We start from the raw sequence: 17,580 nt of genomic DNA, 5'->3' as shown, positions 1-17,580 counted from the left end.
TATTTTTTAAGAAAATTGCAAAACTAACAAATTTATCAAGGAGTGTAGTACCACCTTAAATAATTATCTAATTTGTTCATATATGTGTCATTTATTTCGAACAAGTAAAAATGATCAATAAACAGACAAAAAGTATTACTTTAAAAATAACATGTTACATCAAGTACATTTGTTCTTTTATCAAAACCACTATCTCTTACACAGTCCGATGGGTGTCGGGCAGCCACAGCTTGCAAACCAGTACTTGCAGTAGCGAAGCTTTACCTGCAGAGAGGGTTTTAGCGATTTTTTGTGATGTTCTCTAGAACTATTGGTGAAAACTATTTTTAACATTTTATTGATTTAAACACCCCCGAAATGCTGTTTTGGGGAATTTTGCTAGCAGAATCTTTTTGAGAAGTCAATCTTTGACAAGATGTAACTTTGCTACGGAAAGTGCTGTGACAAAAGGTTTTCAGTTTTGGCTTTTTTACTCAAGGACTTTAATTTGATATATAAAATGATGCAGTTTGATGGCAAATTTGAATTCACCTGGCATACCTACAGTATGATACATGTTTATGTACTGGCATTAATCTTTAACATTATCATGTTTAATAAGGTTATTTTTTTCTCTTATGTTATTCGAGAACTCTAGCTTCGAATTTGCACATGATAGTTACGCATTCGATGCTAGAGTGCTTTGGTTTGCTACATGGTTTTTCGGGCGGACAGCAATGCAATTTTTTGCACCGGAAGTTATTTATTCTGTTAAAGTTGAAATTTTTGTATCTTTTGAGCAAGATTAGCCTATTTGGGACAGTCTAAAATTTTGATGAAGTGTAATTTTAGCAACATTTTGGATGCAATCGCCTGTCGTGATCGTCGGCTGTGTTTAATTCTCAACTTCCACTTCAAATTTGCCATCAAACTGCATCATGTTATATATCAAAATAAAGCCCTTGAGTAAAGCCAAAACTGAAAACCTTTTTGTCATATAGCCAGTGTCCGCAATAAGTGCGTAGCAGTAGCAAAATGCTACACAATTTTCGTCATTTGCTACACAATTTTGGAATGTGTTGCAATTTTGTACCATTAATAAGCATTGGCTCCCAAATTTGGTGAGCATTTTTGCTACACAAATAAAATTGCTTAATGCGGACCCTGCATATAGCACTTTCCGTAGCAAAGTTACATCTTGTCAAAGATTGACTTTCATCAAAAAGATTCTGCTAGCAAAATTCCCCAAAACAGCATTTCGGGGGTGTTTCTAGATCTTAGTCTCATGACGATAGCAGCTTTTTTTAATGGATCTGCTATCAAAATCCTTCTAAAATTCCATGTGCGAGTGTCTCATCACCCAAAATAAATCATATATTTGGGTCAAGTGAAGTATCAAGCAGGGGCGTCTATTCTTCCGTTAATCGCCCCCAAAGGGGAGGGAATAATTTTACCCCTTTGGGGAAGAATTTTGCATTTTGAAAAAGAAAACAAATAGAGGGGAAAAACAGAAAGAAAGTCAACAGGATTCAAGGAAGATTAAAAATAAAATTAAAAAATTTTGGGGGAAAATGTATAACTGGAACATGTATTATTATGTTTTATGGCTATTTTCGGAATGAAATTGATGGTCACTGGCTGGCAGTGACTGCTGTACAGGGTAGCTGAATTCATCAAGTGTCATTTAGGAAAGAATTATAATGGGTACATAGCATTAGCATACATGTAGTGGTCCCTTGGCTTTTACCCATTCCCATCCCAAAAACAGTTATTTTGAGGGAAACCATGTACTTTAGCATAAAACAGGGAAAAGTTGGGTCAGTCATTCTTCCCTGCCTGGGCAATAGTGACTAGTGGTCATACTATATATGTAGGTAATAATACGCACAAAGATTAAGGGAGCTCTGCTTTGCATATTTCATACAAAATCCATTTTCTTTTTAGTTTGAACATCTGCCTTTCTAAGGGAAGCATTTGGGATTCTAAGGAAAGACAGAACCATCAATTAGTTAACTGCTCTATCTTCCCTTTTAAACCTCAGCTTCAGATCCAAATCCTTGATTATCTTTCCCAAGGCCCAGATGCAATAGTTCAGTGGCAATCTCCGAACTCTGCTACGGAAGAATTTTAATTCTAAGGCTTTATAAATCAGGGGCATGTGAGTCACCACATGTATAAAAGCTGAAAACACTGAAAACAGTTAGCAAAAAGCTAAAAACGCCTAGCAAAACGCTGCAATTTGGGAAGATCCTACTTTTGTACAGAGCAAGTGTACCGGTACTGGTACTAAAAAAGCTGAAAATCAAAACAAAAAGCTGAACTCTCACAGCCCTGTAAATAATAAATCACAGCTAGCTCTGAAAATAATAAAGAGCCTAAAGGTGTTTGCCAGCCTGTCTTCCCTTTGAACCATTAGTAGATGCAATGGTTCAGTGTCCAGACTGTACCATCTAGGAAAGAATTTGATGTTTTTAGGGAAGACAGAATAGACCAACTCACAACTTAGCCTAACAGTTGTATAAAGAAGTTTCTGGGTCTGACAACACACCTATATTCAGGCAGGGAAGGGAGGGAACAAGAAAATAAGGAAAAGTACATGTACTGTAGATAGCAACCAACCTAACATTTTCCCTTTTGGGTCCATTTTTTTGGATCTCAGTTGGGGAAGAATCTGGGGATGGATGTGACACAGCGCGGTAGGGTGAGGGAATAATTTCAATTTTCTGGAAGAATAGACACCCCTGGTATCAAGTATAGACAACATATTTATGTAGGTTTCCTTGAGCTAGCAGTTCTTTTAAATATCTATGTAAATTTGTATCAAATTGCCGGTTTAGGCCATTTTGGCTGACTAGCAAATGTGTTAACTGAGGTTTCCCTCTTATACCTACACGGTGTCATGTTTCAGCGAATCCTACTAGATTTTGAATGCAATGGTCTCTAGCCTAGAATGTGAAGCTATCGGTGAGCAAATTCTTGCTAGACTTCTCGAGCAAATGGTACGGTAACTGCCAGTCCAGGGTAACTGCAAAATTTGGCAGCATTTCCAGCACTTCACTAGTTCGCAACGCAAAATTAAAAAACCGGGCAAACAGACACATCATTTATCAGTATAACATTTTCATATTGGTGCTGCCCTATTTAAGTTTGCACTGAAGTGCCATCTCAGTTTTGGTGCGCCGATGTGCATCATGTGCTAATGAATTCTTATTTATTCTGGATAAATAATGAAGTAATAATTACAATTTCAAGCGTCTAGATGTTTAGGCAAGAAGTACAAAAAGGTGTGTAAAATAATATTATGACAAACATGCAACTATTTAAGCTACATGAGCCTTGTATTTTTTAGTGCAAACTCTAATTGAAATCATACAATTGCGTTGCACTAGAGTTTTGCATACACTTCATCCCATACCATTGTGCAGAGCTATTAGGCCAAATAAAATAAAAAACATGTTTCACGTCCGGGTTTTTGAAAAAAAAAGGAGGAAGAGGGGCTTTTATTTTTATTTTTATCATAAAATCGGTGTAAATACCCATAATTAGAGCAATTTTAGCGTATACAATAATGCCTGGAAAGAGGAGGAGGCCTCTTTTTATTTGTTGTTCTGAGAGATAGGCCCCCTCTAACTATCACAAAACCTTATAAAAGTCACTAAAGTGTTTCTTGTATATTACCAAGGCTATAGAAAGCACCTCTACTTCCTAGACATCAGTGGCGTAGCTAGGGGTGGGCAGGGTGGGCGGCTCGCCCACCCTGGAAAAATCTGGGGGAAAATTTTGGAGCGAGAAGGGGACAAAAAGAAAGGAAAGGGGGAAGAAAAGAGAAAAGAAGGGAAAAGAAAGGAAAGAAGGAGAAAGGAAAAAAGAAAGAAGGGGAAAGGAAAGAAGAGAAAAGGAAGAGGGAATGGGGAAAGAAAGGGTCAAGAGGGAAGGAAAAGCAACAGAGAGGAAACCTGAATAAATAAAAAAAAAGAGGGAATGAAAAAAAAGGGAAGCCTAAGAGGGTCTATGGGGGAAGGAAAAGGGAAAGGGGAACGAAAGAGGGAAAAAGATGAAAAAACAACAACTAGCAACTTGCATGTTTCTTGTGGGGAAGCAATTCATGCACAGGGGAAGGAGTGTATGAAAGGGAAGAAATTGAAAAAAAAAGAAAAAAGAACAGAGAATTTAAGGAAGGGAACGGAAAGTGATTTGAGGGGAAATACTTTAAGTGAGTGTAATGGAAGGGGGAAGGAATGAGAGAAAGGGGAAGAAACTGAAGAATATGAAGAAGATGGAAAGAGAAAGAATTCCTTCAAATTTTAAATTTGTCATTATATACTCAAAATGCTGAAATAATACTAGTAATAATGATCGGGAATGGTTTCTGTCCATTTTGAGCTGAAATAACGAGGTAACGTGAAAGAAACACTGCTTGTTATTTTGGCCGCTTAACGCTTAGCAGTTCTATGGCGGACATAAAGTCATAATTTCTTGAATTATGACTTTATGTCGAACTTTGCTCTGTTTACCTACAAACACAACAAATTTGGCTGATTCCATTTAGGTTTGAAAAAAATTAACCAAATTCATATTATAAGATCGTACATTATGACTTTAAGGAACAGAAGGGGAAGTGATTGGAAAGTAATTTAATGGAAGGGGGAAGGAATGAGAGAAAGGGAAAGAAATTGAAGAATGTAAAGAAGAAGGAAAGAGAACGAAGGGGGAAGGGGGAAATAATTTAAGTGAATGTAATAGTGAATATAACAACTTGTTAAATCAACTCAAGAATAGGGCCTATCAGTAATATTGTTTTATTGTAATTGTAAATTCATTTTTGTTTCCTTTCAGATAATTCTAGAATCAAAACTTTACATTTTTACATAATAACGTTACAAATGTATGCAAGGAGGCTTCTCCTCATGGTATAAAAATGCCCAAAATCAATGAGCTTCCGGGGCCCTAAAGCGGGCCCTTTCAGATATTTCTAAAATCAAAACTTTACATTTTTTACATAGCAAACTTTTCACATAAAAACGTTACAAATGTATGCAATGAGGCTTCCCCTCATGGTGTAAAAATGCCCCAAACCCATGAGCTTCCGGGGGCTTCGCCCCCTGGACCCCCACCAGGGGCCCTAAAGCGGGCCCCTGGACCCCACGCCAGTGGTCGCTCCACTTGCTATGCTCGCTTCGCTCTATTTATTTATTTGGGGGAAAATTTTGGAGCCTTGCCCACCCTGGCAAAGAGGGCTGGCTACGCCCCTGCTAGACATATTTTTTGAAAAATTATAACTGAATTTCAAAAAATAAAAATAAAATTGAAGAAACCTCAAAAAAGGAAGCGGGAGGGGACGTGAAACATGTTTTATTTTTTATTTGGCCTTACGGTATGGGTTCCCTGTTACTGTACTAAACATGCTCTCATAGTAGACTGCCTAACTGGCCTGTATCTCGTTTCGGCCAAAGTACGTCTGTAATACATACCTGTTTTTAATGACTTTGCAACAATGTTTCTATTGTCAGCAATAACAGCTTGCATTCACACTTTTGAGTTTATATGGTGAATTTTCGTGCACATCATAAATAAGTGAAATCAGAATATCCTGAAAGGAATTTAGGTAACGAATTCAACGACACTGACCTCGCAACAGCTAATGTTTTCATGTAAACATGGCGTCATTAGACATTTTTAGCCTACGTTTCGTATCCTACTATCGGATCGTTGAAACAACGAAACCTCAATCCCCGGCCTCATTCACGAATTCACTCACCTTCCTACACCACCAGTTGAAATAAAACTCGAAACATCCCGTGTTATTCCTCAAAACTACATGCACCTTCATTAATAAAAAATTGAAATCCTAGTAGAAATCCGTTATCGAAAATTGTTTGATATAAAACGTCACCAAAAGTAATTTTTCTGAAGAGTAGATACCGCGTGTCAAAATGGCGGCCGCAGTCGCATCCCCCCAGCTTTGTACGTGTACCCAGGTCACGGTATGTCTACGTGACGAACAGTCAAGGTCAGAGAACAGCGCAACCTGTCTGCTGTCATGACGTAATATAATGGCTCCGCCCAATGAACAGCGCTGTCAATCATCCTTATTGCCTTTGTCGAACAGACTTTTACGCAGGTAAGAGCTCACGCTGTCCTCACTTTTAGGATCGACGAGCGTCAGGCCGACACAATCTGGTTGTGTAGGAGACTATCATCGTGATGCCCACGTTGGAACCATTGGATTACGGAAGAAATATTCATACCAGGACTGAAGCAAATGTGGCCATTTCTATGTTTGTACCGGGCAAGTACCGGACATTTTTCAACACGGAGCTAGCGGAAATTACTACAAATTCGTCCAAGGTAAGCAAAGGGTTGGGGATCGCATTTTTAACTTTGACTAAACTGTTTCGGAGTTAAGGCACGCTAAAAGTAGACCATTTCGGGGGCTGTATTTGGTGTACATGTGACGTTTTGAAAAGAGTAAAAAACGACCACTTATTCGCTATTGCTGAAGTATACCCGCCGAATCATGTACCAATACACAAGGTATTGGTACATGAGATCAGGTATACTCTCATAGTACCTACACGGTGTCATGTTTCAGCGAATCCGACTAGATTTTGAATGCAATGGTCTCTAGCCTAGAATGTGAAGCTATCGGTGAGCAAATTCTTGCTAGACTTCTCGAGCAAATGGTACGGTAACTGCCTGGCCAGGGTAACTGCAAAATTCGGCAGCATTTCTACCACTTCACGCCTCACTCACGGGACATAAACTATTTCTTGGTGGTTCTTCTTCAGCAGCGAATTAGTCCCATTATTTCGGTTTAAAATGGTCAGGAACCCCTGACAGTTATGAATCCCCATTGTTCTTACTTTTTACTTACTTTCAAGCCAGCCGATGAAACCAAAATCGTAAAATTAATACTTTTTGGGCTTATCCCTTAGTTTGCTTGAATGATTTCTTGTCTTTCGCGGCCGGTATGATAAAGAGAGCACGTCTCCAATTAATTATGATAAGGGCGCACATCACTAAATAAATGTCCAATTGAAATACACATGAAAATACAACCAAGTAGGCCCTAAACTTGTTTTTCTACCCCTTGCTGCAAGATGAACTGACATAAACTTGTTCATTCAAATTTATGTTGGTTCATCTCAATTAATTTCAGTTCATTATGGTTCATCCCAGTTCATTTTGGCTCATACTGAACCCAGATGAACATAAATGAGGCTATTGAACCATGAACAACATTGAGGAACAAAGTGAATTAGGATAAACAAGGATGAACTTATGAGCCAGGAAGCCTAAATGAACCCAGGTAAACCATGAACTGGGATGAACCAAGATGAACCAAAAGAAACTAGTTCATCTCAATTCATCTTGGTTCATTTCAATTTGTTTCAGTTCATCCCAATTCATTTGGTTTAGACATGGATCATTTCAAGGTATCCCAGTTCATTTGGTTTTTCCTAGTTCATCCCAGTCCATCCAAGTTGACTTTGGTTCATCCCAGTTCATATTGGCTCATTCCATCAGTTCATAATGAACTGGGATGAACCAGGATGAGATGAACCTGGATGAAATGGGTTATTGAACCATCAACCAAGGTGAATTGTGATGAACAAGATGAATTGACACAAACCAGGATGAACTGAGATGATCCAGGATGAGCCAGTCTGGGATTAACCACAAATGAACTGGGACGAACTGAGATAAACTGGTTTATCCCAATTCTTCTCGGTTCACTTTGGTTCATCAAAGTTCACTTTGTTCATTTTAGTTTAGTTTGGTTCATCCCAGTTCATCATGGTTCACCTTAGTTCCTGTGGGTTCATCTAGCTCATTTTGATTCATCCCAGTTCATTTTGGTTCATCCTGCCAGTTCATCATGAACCGGGATGAACAGAAATGAACCGGGATGAGAGGGTTATTGGCTTGATGTTGAGCTAATTCTACCTGATCAAGAAAGCAAGAAAACCACCATTTAATAACACACACATGTATCTGATAGAGTCAGTTTATTTCTTTTATTTTTAATGTAATGCTGCAAACATCTCCTGTTTTACACAATGATAGAATTCTATTCTTGAAACATTGGTTTTTTATTTATTGTTCATTTCAGGTTCACCCAGTGGAGTAACTAGCGGGGGCAGGGGGGAAATGTGTCCCAGGCACCACACTTAGGATGCCATATTGACCAATTCAGCATCGATTCTGCGCCCCTCCACGCAATAAAAGTCAACATTTTCGTGGCGCATTTCAGCACATCATCAATCGAAAGAACATTTTTAGACCGATATTCAACTTCTAGTAACCAAAATTAATTAGTGGTAGGCCTTATTTGTCCAAAATTCTGCCCACTCAACACGCAATTGTTTCAAGAATTGGGGGGGGGGGGGCACACGGCTGTTTGATGTGATCATTTATTAGTTTTTCAAGCAAAATATATATCATGTATAACCCAATTTTAGGCTTAAACAGCTAAAAGCGATATATTGCTAATTTATACAGATGCTTTTGAGTCATTTTCAACTTAACATTTCCCCTAGATACCAAATTATTCACTTTTGCAATATTTTTTAAAGCTTTTTGGATATAAAATGTATCTATTTATGACAAAATTGGTGGCGCTATTTAGTTACTGAAAAATACTCTTTTAAGCTTTTAATACGAACAATTTCTTTTATTTTTTGATGAAATATACTTATAAAATTTCTTTGCTGCTTGTTTCACCTATTCCATCTGTTTTAAAGGCAGTATTGATCACCTACCCCTTGCAAATTAAGAAATATGATTTAGGATAAATAGCGCCATCTATAGTTTGCATTTAGTTAATAATGAACCCAATTATATATACATCAAACAACCGTGGGCAAAGATTTTGTAGTATATATTAGAATTCTGTGGGGGGGATTATGTATTCTTAGCCCTGGGTGCCACAACCCCTAGCTACGCTACAGGGTTCACCTTGTCTACATCAACATTTGTGTACATCCATATCAAAACGATGCACCTGTCGGCTGCTACATGTGTCTCTTTTGAAATAATAGCAAGGAATAAATACCACTCACCTCAGGTGAAGATCACTTCAAATCATCCCCAAGTCACATGGTTGAGGAATACAGAAAACACTCCTTAACCATGTGACTTCAGGGATGATTTGAAGTAACCTCCAGTAGCGTAGCCAGTGGGGTGGCAAGGGGGCAGACTGCCACCCCTGACAAAAAATGAAAGAAAAAAGTGCCCCTCTGACAAAAAATGAAAGAGAAAATCTGGAGGGCAAAGGAAAAGAAAAGGGGGCAAGGAGCGCCCTTTTCCACCAAAATTCACCCCGATCATGGCCAAAATAGTGTAAAATATAAAAAATTTGTCCGCTGCGCGCGCTCATTGTCTCAATACAGCCCTTTTCGTCCCAATCATGGTCGAAAATAGTGCAAAATACAAATTTTTTGCGTGCTACAAGCGCACATCGCCCCAATAAAGCCTCTCTAAAAACCAAACCGGTATATTTTTTTTCGTCTGTGCCCCAAAAATTTTATTTTGCCCCTCCTGACCAAGAAAGCTGCCTACGCCACTGGTAACCTCCACTACAGAAAACTTACAAAAGCAATGACTCTAACTTAGAGTTTAAAAAATCAAGGAATTGGAGGTACAACACGGAAAATGACATTATTGTATGACGTGACAAAAATTGTTAAAAGATAAGAGAAATAAATGTTAAAAACAATCTTGAGTTGTGCTTGTCAATTTTTATGATAATACTGTTTAATAATCCCGAAATAAATATATATTACCAAGGCATGAACCCCCTATATCCCTCCAAACATCGTAATAGTCCGCCTATTATCGTAAGAATATTCCAATCAGACCATATTGAATCATGATATTGAACACTTTATTGTGACATTAATATCATTCATAATCATTGTTAAAACATTTTAAGCTTTATTCATAAAGCATGGATTTTACAAATTATACAACACAGATTACAACACGGAAAATGGATTTTATAAAACGGTAAACTTTGGACTCTACTCTAACTATGAACGTCTGTAGATGCAATATGTTTTTTATCATTTATCCATGCCTATGTCAACTTTTTCACCCACTGTGCAATCTGCTCTGAAATTATTCAAAACTTGCACATTATTTATTATCACATTTTAGCCCCAAATTTGTTGTGTTGTCAGTGTTTTCAAAGCAATGAGATTATTACACATTTTGGACTAGATAACTTTCACTGCATCCATGCATACAGTTAATGTTAAAATTTGTTGACATCAACACACAAATGTGGCCGTCCACGGCGAATGAGCCGTAAATTCCTCCCCGGTCAATTTTGTTTTATTTCGTGTTTAAAAATAAACATCATAAACTTAAAATGGTATATCATTTGACTTCAAACGATATCCAGAAGCGGGGTTATGGTTTGTTAAACTTTGCTCCTTCAACAAAATTATAGCTTTTTATGTTTTTACATGTGTCTCTTTTTCCACATTGCTGGCAATATAATATCAAACAGTCATAATTGGCGGTCATTTCAAATCATCCCCAAGTCAACGAGGTTTAAGAAAGTTCTCTCTTTGTTAATTGTTGGTTATGCATACCTGTACAAAATACAATGCCTGGTAACCCACCACTTGAACAGGATTTAGCAAAAGCAAACAAAGATCAGAGCTATTAAAAGTTCTATAGCCGGCCATCTAAGGTAGAAGCTTATTATCCACTTCAACAATTGGATTATTGATTAGTTTTTGACTATGAAAATAAGACGGATGTCGGGCCAGCAAGTTATCAATGAATACGCCTTCGTACACATTTTACATCGTAACACAGAATACAATTTAGGAATTTACGGTTCGTTTGTGCTGCCGGGTCACAAATATGGAAATCATGATGTTATTTTGTGTGATCTATCATTTTTGCTTCATGGTCTACTGGGCAATTTTCCATGCACTCTTAAAAATATCTAGTCAAAATTAAAAATAGAACAAGATTTCACATGATTTTCTAGTCAAATTTGACTAAACTCTGATCACGCTGATGACCAGGTATTTTTTGTCAAATAAAACATTGTGTGACTGTTCTGTTACATTTATTAAGACTAGTCTGATCTAATTTATGATCTAACAGTCAAATTGGACTGATTGCAGTCAAACAATATTTCCGCAAATGCAGTGGCGGCGGCATGGGGGGAAAATGCCCCCCAGTCAGAACTCTTGCCTCCCCTGTTGCCCCCCAGTAAAAAAACAAAAATTACGAAAATTTCCACTTTTTGCGGTAATTTTATGCATAAACTTTGTTGATTTTACCCCCTGAAATTCACTTTGCCCCTAATGCCCCCTGAAAAAAAAATTCCTGGCGCCGCCACTGCACAAATGGTGTTTCACGCATGCAAGTAGGGCCAACAAAAATTTGCTTTGCCATAGATCACTTTCAGAAGCTGGGTCGATCGGTCGGGAAAAGTTTTTATTTTTTCTTATATCTTTTTTTTTTTCAAGTACCAATTCAAGTATAATGTGAACTTGTGAAGTACTTGTTTGTATGTAAACACTCACCAACCACAGAATTTACACCAAAGACAAGTTCAGGGTAAACCTGGGGGTAAACCCTATACTTCATTTGACATGTAGGCTACATGTCTGGCAGACTTAAAATACTACATAGTTCAATGTGTTTAACTTGTGTAGACAATGAGAATGATACAAAATATCCAAACCCTCAGCCAAGTATGACTGGACAGGGGAAACTTGCATGAAATGGTATTTTACAATTATTTCTTTTATATCTTCAGTTTTTCAGATGAAATTTTCGTGACATTTTCGGGAAAATTGTAAAAAAATAACTTTAAAAAAAGTTCTACGGTTGGGACTGCCACGACAGTCGGTCGGACGAGGACAAGCAAACAACTTTTGAGGTTTCCTTGTCTATTGATTTACTACAGAAAAGCTTTGAAATACCAAAAATTTAATTTTCCATACAATATTTTTGTTTGCACGTGTAATTGTTAAGTTTTTCAGTTCTTACATTCAAACTTTTCATAAAGTTTAGACAAAGAACATACTTGAGCATATTTTTAATTTTCATAGTAGCTGCTTGGAACATGAAAATATGAAAATCAATAGTATTTTCCCATATTATGACAAACATACTGTCACCAAAGGTGGACCAATATGACATTGCATAAACAAATTTTGCCTCAGTCATACTGAAGGTTTTATGTCTGAAATCACATACTATGGTTGGATCTGAAAATATGACTTACTGTATTCATTCCAATAAGCGCCCATGCCCCAATAAGCGCCCACCCAGGGTATTTTCAATTTGCTAAAGGGTACCATTAATGTTTACATTGTAAGTAACAGATAGACGTTGATACAGTGAAATATAGCTGGAGGACTGCACATCCTGTGTAAACTTGTAATGCATTTTCAACATCAGAAAAGAAAGTGTCAGGACCCTTTTATAACATACATAGGCCTAAATTTGTCTCTAATAAACTCCCCTCACAAAAAATTGGGTAAAAGCAGGTAAAAAATAAGCGCCCACCCAAAATGACTTTGTTAAGTGCCCTGGGCGCTTATTGGAATGAATACGGTACTTCAAGTCCAATTTTTTCATTTAAAGCTTTAATATACAATTTTGGATAATTTTAAGTTGTCAAATATTGTAAAATACTATAAGTAAAAACTGTCAGGAAAGTTTTCTGGTGAAAAAAGCAAAAGAAAAGAAAACCCACTCACTATCTTGAATGCTGAACTGATACACTGTGGACTTACTTAAATTGGGCATCAGCAGGTCTGGTTTTAAACCCTCTATAATATATACATGATATACACTTGTACATTGGATGTAAATCGTCCCACCGGTTGAGCTCTGCATCATATCTCTCAAATTTATTCAGACACTTTGTGGTAAGGGTACGACACGGTGTTGGTGTGTTCTTTTGCTACATTAATAATGGAAAGTTAATAATGGAAACAGCCATGCAGAAAAGAATGAACTCACACGTACAATAGTGTACGTATCAATCTGAACTAGGGCCACGGACAAACCGTGGCTCGTGAGTCATCCTATATGTTGCAGGGATAGGGAAGGGGCGACTATGATAGGACAATATGGGCTGATGGGGGGGTTGATTGTGGGCAGCCGTTTTCGGTAATATTCCTTTGGATTTTCTAAATTTTAAGTTTTAAAAATTATCCTGGATGATATCTATAAATCAATGCGTCTATAGGCTATAATAGGCCAGTAGGCATATTTATACCCTGATTATGCAATATATAGGCCTAGAACAATAACTACAACAACAATAACAAAACCAACAACCAATATTTTGTTAATCTAATTTGTAAAAATATATTCATAGGACGCGCCTATTACTAATAGGCGCGGCATATGAATATATTTACCTAAAAATTCCTGAATTATATAATGAAAAAAAAACGGGCAAAAACAAAAAAAAACTAAAAACAAAAAAAAAGAAAAAAACAAGAAAAAAAAAAAGTGAGAGAAAAATAAAGTAAATGGAATGGACCACATAGGGACTCCAGCTCAAAACTATAATATTATATAGGCAAGCGTGAGTCCAACGCAACGCGCTAACCGATTGAGCCACTGAGTGACTTATGAAATTGATTGATCTCAAACTGACTATTATCGAATAGTGCATAACAGGCTCTTATGATAAACAAGCTCATTACCACTGTAAATGTCGGAGGTATCGATGGCGAAAAACTTGTTTTTTGCAAAAGTAGCTTAAATTTGGAGTGAAATTCAAATGGTAAAGTAAGCGACAGACATTTGAGAAATAATGTAGGCAGTTAGAAATCAAAATTAACGTTCCACAATCCAGATATCGATAATGTAACATAACAGTGTTTTGTGGTACAAGATTCTCGAAAATTGCTCCCAAAAACGGGGTAATAAAATTTAATCCGTACTGTATTTGGTTCTTCCCCATGGCAACATTATTTCTTTGGTCGATTTGTAGTACAATACAAAAAAGGAGAAAACAATCACTCCGCATGGTTTTATACGGAGCGAACATTTGAAAAAAACTGCATGGAACATGTTTTTGATCTTGTGAACATGGTGCATAAAAATGATTTAAACGAAGGATTTTCAAACGGATTCTAAAAATTTGTATAAACACACAAAAATAATGTAAAGATACGTCCATGCACCAACATTTGACTCACTGCGATATTTGATTACTGAGAAAACACGGTTTTAGAGAACAACTTTATACATCTTTTATACGTTTTTTATACGTTTCTTCGTATAACCTTAACAGGGTATGATGAGGGCATTGAAACAGAACAGACAGCCACTCTTACTAAAGATTATTATGCACATGAAAACTTGTGGTTGACTGCACCGCAGCCAAAAGATAATGAATTAGAGGAACAATTTCACAATATAACATGCAACATGATAGCTAGAACAAACTGTAAATTTGGGGCGCATTATGACCTTCGACCCCTCATGGATAGCAAAGAAGACATAGAAAAATAGAACCATGGAACCAATTCTAGTTTTATCATCCGAAGTGTAAAGATGCAAAAAACACATTGGTTCCTCTTATAGAGCTAGAAGACAAACTAAAACAATACCAACTGACCACCAGGGGAACTTTGGATGCATTCAATAGTGTACACTTATCCTTATCCAAGGAAAATAAATGTTACAACATCCAAAATTTAGGTTTAAAAAGACAAGACAACCAATGTTTCGGAAAAATAAAAAGAGCCCTTTTACTACAGGTAAAAACAAGTAGCACTCCTCTAAGGCTGCGATCACATAGAAGTATACTATTCGGGTATACGGTGCACGTTTTGCAGGTTCACGCGTATAGCTTAAATCGAGCAAGGCAATTTCATAGTACCGGGTCACATAAGGCTACGATCGCATAGAAGTATACTATTCGAATTATCGATGCACGCTTTGCAGGTGCACGCGTATAGATTAAATCGAGCAAGGTAATTTCATAGTACCGGGTCACATAAGAGCTATTCGAAAAGGCCGTATACCTGCGTTTAGTATAGTATAGTGGGAATCGCGCATGTTCGATTTTAGTGCAGGGTATACCGTCAAAATATTACAAACCTAAACCATATGTGGGTAAATTCATTTTTTCAATAGATGCACTATCTAATTCTGCACATTATGACACCTCATTGAATGCAATGTGACCTCAAGAAGTAAAGTTATAAGCATTTGATAAGACGAAGAAAATGGGTAAACTGACATACTAAGCTATTGCTATCTGAAATACGCTCATTCGATCAGGCTGAGTTCACATAGTATACTCCTATATGAACTCAGCCTGATCGAATGAGCGATTTCATATAGCTTAATACCGTATACCGTATACTTCTATGTGAACTCAGCCTAATGAAGCAAGAATGCGAATTCAAATACATGTATCACTACACATGATAATAAAATATATTTCACACATTACAAATAACTATATCTGAAAGTGGGAAACAACATGTGCAGTCGAGTCAGCAACACAGAGTAAATTTTCTCGATTAAAAATGTGACCAATGCGTATCAATGTGAGTCTAACCTTCAGCCTGATCTCTGCCCCCCCCGGGTGTTAACCTCGCTTTTTCAAGTCTTAATCATTTTGAATTGGAATATTATTCTTGGCCACAATTGCAAATTTTCAATAGAAATTTTTTCATAGTAAATTTATTGAATATTCAGCAATCTTAACAAAATTTAACAAGTTTTGCCGAATTTGGAATACTATGATTAACCACTCTGGCCCCCCCTCCAACCCCCTCCCCCCTCAACAAAGACTTGCGTTTTGGGAGATCTTTTTTACATTCTTAAATCAGCCGAATTTTGGCCCAAATTAAACAAAATTCAAAACATTTTCAAAATATGTTTACAAAAAAGTCATCAAATTTTGTCTGATTTTTCAAGGTTTTGTGATATTTTAGGGTCATGAAAAAAAAAACCTGTCCGACTGACTGCTTGAACAGTCTGTCCACCCATAAAATGGTGGTTTGTTTGTCGCCAATAGTTGCAAGATTCACTTTAGGAAATATTCAGATTCAAGACCCTCATTTAGTACGGTACACTTTAAAATGATATATCATTTCTCACAGTCACTTTTTGATTTGATCTTCAAACAAAACAGTACAAGGCATCCCAGAATGATTAGTAGTACATGCTACAACCTTTTCAAGGACATCACTAAAAAATGTCAATGATTACCAAGATGAAGTTTTTATGTCTACTTTTGCAATGTAAAATTTACATACAGTTTTTGTCAGAGAAGAACAGCACTTGCTTACATTTTGAGAGCTTGCAGAGCGTAAACATGGAAGTGGGGTTCTGATTGGCTGAATCAATCGTCTGAGAAGAAGCAGACGAATCAGACCTGAAGTGCTAACATATTTAGACTTTTCAGACGACATAGCCCTACTGTCAGAGGAAATCCACCAAGCACAAGAGCTAAATGCAAAGGGTTGAATCATCTGTTGGAAAAGTTGGCCTCAAGATGAATGCTTCAGTTTAAAAGTTCTTTAAAAACTCATTTAATGAAAGAAGCATTTTACTGATGTGCATCACCATATTTTGTTCACCTATTGATTGTTGTTCATGTGTAGATTAAGTTGTAATGTAAATTTTTATTATGTAGTGTAAGATAATCTCTGTATCGCGCCTTGAGCGCCATTGATTTGGTGGAGATGTGTGCATTAGAAATTTACATTATTATTATATTATTAAAAACAAAGTTCATGTCTTTCAACCATAGTCAACAGATATCTATCCAGACAAACAATGGCACCGAACTAGAAGAGGTGAGCGACTTCAAGTATCTGGGTGCATGGATGGCTAGCATGGAAAAAGATGTAAACACGCAAAGCAGCTGCATAGAGAGCATGTAACAGCCTCAACAAAAACTCCCAAGGAAATTCAAGACCCGTTTGTTTGCTGATACCGTTGAATCTGTACTAACCTATGGATGTGAAGCATGGGCCATGTCTCCCAGACTAAGTAAAGAACTTGATGGTTGCTACACAATAATGCTCAGAGCAGTATACAACATCAATTGGAAGCACCACATCATGAACAAAGAACTGTATGGTGACCTACCAAAACTTTCACAGAAGATCAGAGAGAGGAGAACACGTTTCGCTGGGCAGGCGTACAGAAGCAAAAATGAGCCTGTAGCCAAGCTGATGATCCATTGGACACAGAAAACCTGGTAGACCCCTCTAACATACGTGGATGTATTGAAACAGGACACTGGACTGGATGTTATGGATTTGGGAACGGCCATGCAGGACAGAAGGACTTGGTGTGCTGTTGTAGTTCGAGGACACCACTCATCTTAAGCAAGCAAGTAAGTTTTTTAAGCAATCGTCTGACAATCATATGTAGCAAAAGACCGATAATTTGATTGGCTGATTGTGCGTCAAATTGTTGGTCGGCGCAGATCGGCGTGCTTGAAGTGAACACAAAGATTCGCATATGTCGCTCATTAACAATCTGAGCAAGGGACTGCCGTTCTTCTCTGAAACCCAGTGTAGTAAAGATTTTGTGTTCAAGTTCAGAAAAAGATTTTGTTATCTTTGTCATGTTGGTGGT

At 37.3% G+C, this 17,580-nt stretch overlaps 1 protein-coding gene across 1 annotated transcript in view; it reads right to left on the bottom strand.

Annotated features, from left to right (window-relative positions):
• Positions 1-17,580, bottom strand: part of LOC140172402 (uncharacterized) — a 30,856-nt gene that overhangs the window by 11,730 nt on the left and 1,546 nt on the right. The gene's annotated exons all lie outside the window — the stretch shown is intronic.

This window comes from Amphiura filiformis, chromosome 16, assembly GCF_039555335.1.
Source record: "Amphiura filiformis chromosome 16, Afil_fr2py, whole genome shotgun sequence".
NCBI classification, from domain to species: Eukaryota; Metazoa; Echinodermata; class Ophiuroidea; order Amphilepidida; family Amphiuridae; genus Amphiura; species Amphiura filiformis.
Note: the sequence above shows the minus strand (reverse complement) of the source record. Positions and strands in the feature narration are given on the sequence as shown.